A 10,459-nucleotide genomic window follows, 5' to 3' on the forward strand; every position below is an offset into this window, starting at 1 on the left:
TCTATAGAATAATGATTACTTTATCCTTCAAATATCTTAAAACTGTTCAGAGGCACAAATGGACCCAATGTGCATCTTGCTGTGTTTGCAGGTTTCAGTTATAAAGCTAAAGCTTAGCAAAACAGTGTCTCATCACTATCATCAATCAGAAAACTGGGATGGTATTATTTAGCTGACACACATTTACCACAATTAGTAAATAAAGACAGGTCAAAATAGAGAATAAAAAATAGAAAGCAAACATTTCTTTCATAAATGTTACTTACACTTCCAGTTATTTAAATTATTCTCAGTCATAATCTTTGGAGATGATTTGAGAACATAAAGGCTTGACGTGGTTAAACCTCCATCGAATGTAATTTCTTGTAAAGAAAAAGTCCATAAATAATTTCACAATTTGAAAATTTTGTTCTTATTATTGTGTGATGTGTTATCACTTTACAGTATTTCTACTCAATTAGTGAATGTCTTAGCTACATTAATTTATAACCAGACTGAATTAACTAGAAACAAGAATCATCAACAGGATGGGGTGACAGCCTGCGAACTATGGAGGAAAAACCTGCCTTTACAACCTTAGAGTGGAACATGGGGCATGAAGCATCTATTTCCCTCAGTGCCTCTTTGCCTCAAAGCAAGGCATTAAACCCCTTGAGTGTGTTTTTCCAAGACACTAACAGTGCAGAGTGTGTGTACTGTATATCTGTGAGGCACACCTGGGGTGAGACAGAGCTCTGCCTGCCCCCTGCCAGCTCTCCGCCAGAACAGCTGCTGTAAATAACATCATGTTCTCTGCTGATAAAAAGAAACATTTGGCTTCACTTCCAGAAAAATAGATGTTCATTTTAAGTGATAGGCTGTTACACAAAATGCTATAAATCAATTTTCCCAACAAATATTTTACCAGCAATATTAGAAAACATAAACCATCCTGTCCTCAATAATAAAATAATTATCCAGTCTATGAAAGGAAGTTAGGCAATACTTCAGTCTTTAAAAACACACTCAGAAGCTATGAAACTCAACTGAGAACTGAAGGAAAACATCATGGAGTGTACCTTCAAGGTCAAACAGAAAAAATAAATCCTAATTATTCAAGATTTTCTCATTTTACATAAGACCTTTAATATTTACTGTTTTGTTCCACATTGGGTCTATTAAGTCTTTCCTGGAACAATTCTGGCTAGCAAAGAAAAAAAATTATTTCAGATTTTCTTCTTTTTAAATTAACATCAAGGAACTGAAAGATTAACATGGGATAATATTTGGCAGACTGAACTGAGAAAAAAGTTGAAAAAAATGTGACCATTAAATATGGGTTAAGGAAAGTTGCACAAGTTAAAAAGAAGGGTTTGTGATGGTGTGAGTGCAATGGTGAAGTAACTGGTGAGACAGGCTGAATAACATATCCACGAGCTTGAAGATTTATCAGATCAGCAGTTTATACTGTTGTAAACCATGAGACAGGAGTTTACAGCTCTCTTATTGTTACCACAGGAACAATTTGAACTTCTGCTGGATGAGTGAGTGGATGAGTGGTGCTTATCACGCCGTCCCCCGGGCTGCACTGGGCCACTCTGACCATGTCATGGTCCACCTGATTCCCACATACAGGCAGAAACTAAAACTGTGTAAACCTGTTGTGAGGACATCGAAGCAGTGGAGCAGTGAAGCCATAGAGGATCTGCGGGCATGTTTGGACTGCACTGACTGGGAGGTGTTCAGGACTGCTTCCAACAGTCTGGATGAGTTCACAGAGGCTGTGATGTCATACATCAGCTTCTGTGAGGACTGCTGTATCCCATCACACACCAGGGTGAGTTATAACAATGACAAACCCTGGTTCACAGCTAAGCTCAGTCAGCTCAGGAGGCAAAAGGAGGAAGCTTTCAGGAGTGGGGACAGGGACAAGTTTAAAGAGTCCAAGTACAGGTTTAGCAAAGCGGTGAGAGAAGCTAAACGACTGTACTCTGAGAAACTTCAGCTCCAGTTCTCAGCCAACGACTCTGCTTCTGTCTGGAAAGGGCTCAGAAAGATCACAAACTACAAACCTAAACCCCCCCACTCCACTAACGACTTCCGTCTGGCCAACGATCTGAATGAGTTCTACTGCCGCTTTGAAAGACAGTGGGACAAGCCTGACACTAACCTCCACATCAGAGCCACATCAGAACCCCCCTCCTCCCCTACCAAAGGAACGTCTCTCTCTATCCTGGAGAGAGATGTCAACAGGCTTTTTAAGAAGCAGAACCCCCGCAAAGCAGCCGGTCCTGACTCTGTCTCTCCATCATCCCTGAAGCACTGTGCTGATCAGCTGTCTCCAGTGTTCACGGACATCTTCAACACCTCACTGGAGACCTGCCACGTGCCAACCTGCTTCAAATCCTCCACCATCATCCCTGTCCCCAAAAAACCAAGGCCCACAGGTCTAAATGACTACAGACCCGTTGCCCTGACCTCTGTGGTCATGAAATCATTTGAGCGCCTTGTCCTGTCCCATCTCAAATCCATCACTGACCCACTCCTGGACCCCCTGCAGTTCGCCTACAGAGCCAACAGGTCTGTAGACGACGCCGTCAACATGGCTCTCCACTTCATCCTCCAGCACCTGGACTCCTCAGGGACCTATGCCAGGATCCTGTTTGTGGACTTCAGCTCTGCCTTCAACACCATCATCCCGGCTCTGCTGCAGGACAAGCTCTCCCAGCTGAGCGTGCCTGACTCCACCTGCAGGTGGATCACCGACTTCCTGTCTGACAGGAGGCAGCACGTGAAGCTAGGAAAGCATCTGTCTGACTCCCAGACCATCAGCACTGGATCCCCGCAAGGCTGCGTTCTTTCTCCTCTGCTCTTCTCCCTGTACACCAACACCTGCACCTCCAGCCATCAGTCTGTCAAGCTCCTGAAGTTTGCAGACGACACCACTCTCATTGGACTCATCTCTGATGGCGATGAGTCTGCCTACAGGTGGGAGACTGACCGTCTGGTGACCTGGTGCAGGCAGAACAACCTAGAGCTAAACACTCTGAAGACAGTGGAAATGATAGTGGACTTCAGGAAGAGCCCAGCCCCACCCACCCCCATCTCCCTGTGTGACTCCCCCATGGCTACCGTGGAGCATTTTCGCTTCTTGGGAACCACCATCACACAGGATCTCAAATGGGAGCTAAACATCAGCTCCCTCATCAAAAAAGCTCAGCAGAGGATGTATTTCCTGAGGCAATTGAAGAAGTTCAACCTGCCAAGGACTATGATGGTGAACTTCTACACCTCCATCATTGAGTCCATCCTCACCTCCTCCATCATCATCTGGTACGCTGCTGCCACGGAGAGGGACAATAACAGACTGCAGCGTATCATCCACTCTGCTGAGAAGGTGATTGGCTGCAATCTTCCGTCCCTCCAGGACCTGTACACCTCAAGGACTCTGAGGCATGCAGGGAAGATTGTAGCTGACTCCTCCCACCCTGGACACAAACTCTTTGTGACACTCCCCTCTGGCAGGAGGCTGCGGTCCTTCAGGACCAAAACCTCTCGCCACAAAAATAGTTTCTTCCCATCTGCTATTAGCCTTATCAACAAGGCTTGAGAGCCCCACTGTTGCTGATCAATTGCACCAATCACCAGAAAAAATTCCTTGTATGTGAAAACATACTTGGCAATAAAACTGATTCTGATTCTGATTCTGATTCTGATTCTGATGAGTTAAACCGTAGAATTACTCTGTTTTGTTACACATTTTGTTAGAAAGTAATCTACCTGGAGTGTGTGCTTGCACAAATTTGATTGGTCAGTGATGTGTGTTACTTGATGGGATTCATTTTCTCCAGGCAAAATTTGAAACAGATTTTAACGTAAACGAATTTTTTTTAATTAATCATAATATTCAGGCCACATACATCATTCAAATCACCTTATTTTTTTTAATGCATTAGTGAGTATGATCACTTAAACATAAATGTAATAAACTGAATATAATTTTAACTAACCTAAAAATGGATACGTTTACATTATAAAGTGCAATGGTATATTTTTGCCTGGTGATATCAGATAATGGTGAACCTACTTCAGAAGTCTTACTGAAATCAGGGGCCATATTCACAGAGGGTCTTATATTATCCTCTAGTCTAGTCCTACTAAATGGTATTAAAAGTTCTATTGATTTGTCCCTTAAGACCTATTCAAAAGCAAAGAGAACTCCCAAGCTGGGGTGGCATCATGTTTAATTATGTCCACAATTGGTTTTTTGACAAGGAAACCAGTGAGTGACAGACAAGAAAGAAAGACTGTCCCGAGAAGATCAACAACAACATTTGATGTTCATTTATAGTTTTTCGATTGCTTACACACAATTAAAATTAACACACAGTTAGTGAAACCAGACACTCAGGAAGCAAAATCTCAGCCCACATCTGCACAACTATAAGCACAATCTTAGCCTCACACTTTTTGCAAAACACTAAACACACTTCTCTACATTAGACACATGAACGGAGGAAGAGGGATAGGTAGAGGAAGAGGGACAGGTGGAGGTCGACTTGAAGGAGGACGTGGACAGAGAAGACGAGGACCAAATTTATTGAATAAGATTAGAGTAACACTAGTTGACCATGTGGTAAACCATGGTTTGACGTTGAGAGTTAGGCCTAAACTCAGCTGATAACCTGTTGCATCAGTAATTCAGCCGTTTGAAGCATTTTTGAGGAACAGTCATGGGAAGATCACAATTAAAAGGGTTAATCGCCTGGAGAGCATGAATGCATGTCTTGGATTAATGAAAAAAAAGTTCATACCACTTACTGTAAAAATGAGACTGTCCTACTGTAAAGTCGAGGTTGGAGGACTGGTTGCTCCTCACTGGAGCAGAATTACTTAACAGTTTTAAATCTAAAGTTTTCTGTTGTGGCGAGGTTTTAACATGAGCAATAAGATTCTTACCGTGCCTTCTTATCCACTTTATAAACAAACTGTATATCGTTTTTTGTAATGTTTTTGTTGATGTGAGTGTTCTGTGTCTTTCCTCTTTTACTGGTGTTGCCTGATTACACACTCTGCAGATGTTGAGGTCATGGTTCATCGTTAGTTCCTTTTGGGCATCATTCACCAAGGCTCTGGGTGAAAACCTACCTAGGCTGTATGCCCTGTCAATAATCAGTCAATCATACACTGCTTGAAGATCATGCTCACTATTATGCAAATAGTATGTTCTTCATGCAAAGCTGCACATTCACCTCCCATCAGCTGTCTTATGATGTCTATGTATTTGCTTATGTGAACACCTGCATAAATCTGTGGTGCACAGTTTTTCAAACCAGATGTTGCTTAATTAATCTGTAACTGCAGAAAAAAATCTAGGAAAATAGCTGCCATGTCAATTTAAGGGACTTAGGGGGAACCAGTCTGACAGACAGACACATATGCCTTGTTATTCACAGCTGCAAATCCCATTAATGGAACTGTGGAGAAGACGGTCTGCTAGGTCCAAGCTGCGCACCCTAAATAGCTATGAGAGAGAGAGACAGATTTTTCCCACAATACCATTCTTTCACCTGATTTGGGGCAACAAATAAAACTGAATTGAAAACAAAGTGAATTTCTCCAGTAAATCACACGAGAATCTTCTCTGTGATGATTTTCAGTCATTCAGGTCATGGTTATCCATGAAAAGCTGAATCAAAGGAACTGGACTTGGGTGTTGATGCTTAACCCTTATGTGGTGTTCGGGTCTGTGGGACCCGTTTCCATTTTTTATTAAAAGAAAAATGATACAATTAATTAATTTTTCAAACTCAGACTCACTGGCCTTGGCTCATTTTCTGTGAAGAACATATATCAGAATACATTTTTAATGACCACACACCGTACATCCCCCCTACACATTTCTATTACATATAAGATGTCCGGGTCCACTGGACCCAGGGCTAATAGAAGTGTGGAAATTGATGTTCTGTGTACCTACACTTTGTCCTCCTCCTGTCTGGGCCTGCTGTTAGTGTGTGTGTGTGCGTGTGTATGTGTGTGTGTGTGTGTGAGAGAGAGAGAGAGAGTGACAGAGAGAGAGAGAAGGAGTGATGGAAATGTGAGTTTTGTGTTTCTGCACCTGCGGTTCCCACACAAGGTTGCAACATTGTTGCAAAATTCAAGCATCAACAGTGTCTGCTCTCGTTTTCCCGCACATTTGACCCTCTGTCTTGCGGGAATCTTTATTTTCTCACACTCTATCTGCTACAAATTGGAGGTGGGACACTATAAACAGAGCTTTGCCAGTGTGTTCTTATCACAATCGATCAAGATGGCCAAAAGGTGCTCTGCGCAGAGGGCCCTGGAATTGATTTTGGAAGAGAAAGACGTTTTTGATGATGATGTAGAGGGAGAGGATTCAGAAGAAGAGGTTTCAGAATTTGAGGATTACATTTCTGAAAATTCAGAGTCTGACAGTGACTCTGAAGAAGATGATGAGATTGAGCATCAGCCAGTTCCAAAACGAAGACGAGCCACAGGACCAGGCTGTCAGCAGCCAGCCACAGGACCAAGCCGTCAGCAGCCAGCCACAGGACCAGGCCGTCAGCAGCCAGCCCCAGGCTGACACATCCCTAGTATCCTATGTGCCAAAGAAAGGCAAGAATGTGGTATTCATGAGTACACTGCACGGGGATGGAAGAATCTGTGACCAGGAACATCACAAACCAGAGATCATCATGGATTATAATGCCACAAAAGGAGGGGTAGACAACATGGACAAGCTGGTGACAGCCTACAGCTGCAAACGGAGGACTCTACGCTGGCCACTGATGATATTCTTTGACATGTTTGACATCTCAGCATAGAATGCCTTTGTCATTTGGATGGCACTGAACCCAGAGTGGAACAGAGGGAAGCTCCAGAAGAGACGCCTCTTTCTCGAGGATCTGGGAAAGGCATTGGTGAGACCACAAATCGAGGAAAGACAACATGTCCCCAGAGCCCCAGCCTCTGCAGCCATTGTGAGGAGGATTCAGGAGGAGAATGCTGGTGCCCTATCCACCCAACCTACAGAACCACAATCTGCAGAGCCTGAAGTAAGTGTGTGATGCTGTTGCAGTACATGTCTGGCACTCATGTCTTGTGAGAGAGAGAGGTGTTAGTAAAATTCCTGATCTTTTCATTATTCTAGGTTGTGAACACCAGCAACAAGAAGAAGCGGTGCAAAGTGTGCGGACCCAAGATGGACAGAAAAACACAATACACATGCATCAAGTGCAAAAAGTATATCTGCAACACACACACAGTAAAACTCTGCCCCTGATGTGTTGTATAGGCTAGTGGCTAAAGGCCATGTGTTCAATGGGGCTGATGTGTTGTCTTGATGTTTACTCTATGTGTTCATGTGTTCAGCTTGTGTTGTGCAAAGAAATAAGTCAGTAGTTTTGAAAAACCTTGCTTCACTTGTAAATTTGTTTCCACTCATATCTTGATTTTAATTGATTTTCTTTATTATGTTTTAAATAATAAGTTATAAATGTGATCTAACAAAGGTAAAGGGCAAATATTAACCATATATACTGTTTATACTGCTTGTAATTGGGATGAAGTAAACATCTGTTGAGTATTTTAACATAAAAGTGTTTGATTGTGAGGCATTAAAAACCCCAAAATGCAACACGACCCACAAACACTGGCTGAGTAACAACAATATGAACACCACACAAGGGTTAAAGATGCTTCACTTCTCATCCAAGATTTTTCTTCAGTTTTGGCTGACTGGTGAGGAGACCCAGGTATTTAACCTGCTCTAGTGCTCCTGCCTCTTAATGACAGTCATTACAGTTCTTTGAGTCACCTGCAGCCAAGTAAAACAAAACTCAAACGACTGTGACTCCTCCATTTTGTTCCAACATGTAAGCGTGAATGGCTGTCGTCTATATGTCAGCCCTGTGACAGACTGGCGTCCTGTCCAGGGTCTACCCTGCCCTCGCCTAATATCAGCTAAAATTGGCTCCAGGCCCCCCACCACCCTGTCCGGATACGAGGTATAACTAATGGAGGGATGGATAATCAATGGCACAATTTACTATAATGTGGCTCAACTTATCACCTTGGGAAGTGATATTTAGAAACTTGTTTATTTTACATCCAAAGTGATTATTTCCAGGGATGCACCACATCCTAAAATATATATACATATTTTAGTTGGAGACTTTACTGCCATCCTCTCACTTTAAAGACACTTTAAGTAAAAACTGGCTCAACTCATCCTGCTCTCCCCTACTGATGCCCATACAGAGTATTACAATACTAATGCCAAAGACACACTGGATGCATGGCGGGTGCATTATGGCTGCCCTGGCTGATCTGCTGCGGTGTCTGCTGTGCTCGATCACTGCTACTGCCAGCTCTATCTGTTGAAATTTCTGATTTATTTTTAACAGAATATGCATCTAAAATGCCACTGTCTCCACATGCAGATGCTAAAAAGGTTGAAAAAAAAAATTAATTTTTCATGTCTATGACAGCCTATGCATAGAGACTATGGTGAAATGCATCAGATTTGTGTAATATTGTTGGTATGATGTCAATGAAATGAAATTTAGCATGTTCCGAGGGCAGGCTAACCATAAGCTTTATCCACATTTCTTTCAAATGTCACACTACTAATTTTTGATGTAAATTGTAAAACATCCAGCCTGTGTTCATATGTGTGTGATAATTTTGATGGTACATGAATTGCACCTAATTGTTGCCATGCAGCGTGTAAAGAGCAGGGGTTGTTGATAATTAAAGCTCTGTCCCAGGTGACATTCACACCTTCATTGCCACAATACTGAGGTAGGCCCTATTGGTTTTGGGAATGTTTGTGGAGTTCGGTGGTCTGTAAGTTTTATGTTAATGGTTTTATGTCCTTGGTCTGAAAATGTTTGATTAACACTATGAAATGGTTAATTGGAAATAAACACTGTCTGAAGTCACTGTGCACTTTTTGTTACAATTTAGCTTAACTGTTTAGCTTAGTTGTTGTTTGGACCCAGAGCAAAAACGGACATGAACACCAAACAGGAGTATAAGTGAAGTTTCTATAAAGATGTTACAACCCAGCTCAGTACAAGGGGATAAGGGAAGCAACATAAACCTGTTGAAATTGCTTTGTCAGATTCATTAGTGGCAAGGAGACTCAAAACTTGTGAATAAATACACAACTGGTATGAGGAAATAAATAATAGAGGGGAACAGGCAAGACAGATGTTGCTAAATAAAAAATAAAAAAAAAAACAGAATAAAACAGAAAGGGGACTCTGAGTTTGTATTTCGCTCTGAGGTACAAATAAAACAAGAAATAAAAACCTTGCTATGCTCTCTCAAAACTCAAAACACATGAAGCAGCACCTGTGTTTCTAGTGTTGTTTAACAACGATATCTTGGTGTGGTGTAGTCAGTTTACAGACACTTAACCTTGCCCAGTCCCCACCAATCCAAGTACCTCAGTGTCTATTCACAAAATATACACAAGTTCACTTACTTGTAAATATTTACAGCCAAGAAGCTACAAGATACGTACACACCTTAATAACACAAACACCAACATATAAAATTTTCATTTCTCAGTATCAAAGACTCACTAAATCATCTCCAGTCACCTTTCTGTTTTCTTTCTATCTTCATAAATAAACTGTGATTATTTAATTCTGTGCTCAGAGGAAAGAAGCTGTAGAAGAAGAGGGACTTTGATCTATTATGGAAGTTTTAATGGACTCCATCATTTGTAACCCAGACAAAATAAATAAAATACAGAGCAATTTGCAAATATGCATATTTACTCATTTGCACATTTGTGGATTTAGTTTACATGTGAAAAAGGTTTTGCACAGTTGTGGATCTCTTCCTGTCAGTTTGTGGGTGATGTGACATTTGTGACTTCCTATCTATTTGTTGGAGGAACATTTGTGGAGTTTTTCAATTCAATTCAATTTTATTTGTATAGCGCCAAATCATAACATACATTATCTCGAGGCACTTTACAGGGTAAGGTCGAGACCCTACTTTGTTATAGAGAAAAACCCAACAGTTCCCACAAAGAGCAGCACTTGGCAACGGGGGGGAGGAAAAACTCCCTTTAACAGGAAGAAACCTCCAACAGAACTGGGCTCAGGGTGGGCGGCCATCTGCCTCAACCGGTTGAGTTTAGGAGGAGAAAGGGGGTGGCGGAAGGAGAGAGGAGAAAAGAGAGAGAGAGAGACCAGGAACAGCTGTATAGGTCATGGTGTTATCAATAATAATGACAGATTACAGTGGTTGTGAGTAGTGGTACATCTTGATCCTGCTGCTCCAGAGGCAGAGATACCTGCAGAATGAGGACAAAGAGAGGGAGAGAGGAAAAGCACAAACTACAGGGGAGAGGAAAAAAAAATACAAAGTTAATGGCATAAAGTAGTCTCGAGAGAGAGAGAGAGCATGAGAGAAAGCGAGAGAGAGAGAGAGACCAGTG

At 41.9% G+C, this 10,459-nt stretch overlaps 1 long non-coding RNA gene across 1 annotated transcript; it reads left to right on the forward strand.

Annotated features, from left to right (window-relative positions):
* Positions 1 to 4,783: 4,783 nt before the first annotated feature.
* On the forward strand, positions 4,784 to 8,340 carry LOC139631106 (uncharacterized). The gene is made up of 2 exons (XR_011693289.1): positions 4,784 to 7,058; positions 7,154 to 8,340. It is a non-coding gene; the product is annotated as an uncharacterized lncRNA (long non-coding RNA).
* The last annotated feature ends 2,119 nt before the right edge of the window (positions 8,341 to 10,459 follow it).

This window comes from Trachinotus anak, unplaced genomic scaffold (assembly GCF_046630095.1).
Source record: "Trachinotus anak isolate AG129_WGS33_773 ecotype Australia unplaced genomic scaffold, CSIRO_AGI_Tana_v1 ptg000013l, whole genome shotgun sequence".
Taxonomy (NCBI): Eukaryota; Metazoa; Chordata; class Actinopteri; order Carangiformes; family Carangidae; genus Trachinotus; species Trachinotus anak.